Source organism: Hippopotamus amphibius, chromosome 3, assembly GCF_030028045.1.
Source record: "Hippopotamus amphibius kiboko isolate mHipAmp2 chromosome 3, mHipAmp2.hap2, whole genome shotgun sequence".
NCBI lineage: Eukaryota > Metazoa > Chordata > Mammalia > Artiodactyla > Hippopotamidae > Hippopotamus > Hippopotamus amphibius.
Window position 1 is genome coordinate 109,198,350 of NC_080188.1, and position 1,551 is coordinate 109,199,900.

Below are 1,551 nucleotides of genomic sequence, written 5' to 3' on the forward strand. Positions count from 1 at the left end.
TTCAGGGCAAATAAAATCATTTGTTTTGTAAATAAAGGATCCACTCAAACAGTTCAATATTCAGGCAAATATGTCATAAATTTCATTATATTCCTTGCACATATGCATGCAGAGAATACATGGAGGTAGTCCCCATCCTGTTGGAGAAATAAACAGAAAATAAAATAAAATCTTTGTAAGTATGAAACATATGCATTTAAAATATCAATATAACACATACTCAGAAATAAATAAATAAATAAATAAATAAATAAATAAAGGTTCGTTTTTCTCTAAATGTTATAAATAATAATAGTGTAATTTCCTCCTTTTCCATTAGGAAATAGCTTGTTAATCATTAAATTTAAAAACTTGGGAATACTGAATAAATACATATTTAATTCCATCAGTTTAATAGAATATTTGGATAAAAATGAAAACTCTGAGGGAGAGATATTATCTGTAATTTCCAAGAACACATATAATCAAAATTAAAAATTTATGAATTAGCTTCAATGATATGCTAATGGTTATATATGATTATAATTTTACTGTAAATATTTTCATTCAAATGCATGTGCTGATTTTTCTTTCAGGTCCTCAAGTATTTTTTCGTAACATACATTGAACTTGCCTTATGGAAAATCAGAGGAATATATCAAAATTCATTTTTACGGGGCTTTCATCTGACCAGAACATACAGATATTTTGCTTTGTACTCTTCTTATTTTGTTATGTTGCCATCTTGGTGGGAAACCTTCTGATCCTTGTCTCCATCTGATGCAGTGTCTTTTTTCACCAATGTACTATTTCCTCAGCCACTTATCTTCTATGGACATCTGCTATACTCCTGTGTGACACCTAAACTAATCAGTGACCTGCTCCTGGGAAGGAAAACCATCTCTTATGGTAATTGCATGTTACAGCTCTTTACAATGCACTTTTTTTGGCATCATTGAGGTCTTTGTCCTCACAGTCATGGCCTTTGACCATTGTGTTGCCATCTGCAAGCTTCTCCACTACATGGTTATCATGAACAGGGCAAGGTGCAATCTCCTCATCTTGGCTGCTTGGGCTGGTGGGACTGTCCATTCCTTTTCTCAGTTCTCTGTGGTAATCAATTTGCCCTTCTGTGGCTCCAATGAAATTGATCACTATTATTGTGATATTTTTCCTTTGCTGAAAGTTGCCTGTACTGATGCCTACATCACTGGTGTCCTGTTGGTTGCCAATTCAGGAATGGTTGCCTTAGTAACCTTTGTTCTCTTGTTTGGGTCTTATGTCATTATATTATTCACCTTAAGAAATCACTCAGCTGAAGGAAGGTGCAGAGCCCTGTCTACCTGTGGGTCTCACACATCACTGTGGTTGTCTTATTTTTTGGGCCTTCCATCTTCACCTACCTCAGACCCCCTTATCACTTTCCCTGAGGACAAAATATTTTCTCTATTTTACACCATCATTGTTCCAATGTTCAATCCCTTAATCTACACCATGAGAAATACAGAAATGAAAAAGGCCGTGAGAAAGATTTGGTGTCAAAAGATATTTTCAGAAGAAAAACATAGTTGA

At 34.5% G+C, this 1,551-nt stretch overlaps 1 pseudogene; it reads left to right on the plus strand.

The window, feature by feature from the left end:
* The first annotated feature begins 957 nt into the window (after positions 1-957).
* On the plus strand, positions 958-1,551 carry LOC130848610 (olfactory receptor 4P4-like; annotated as a pseudogene).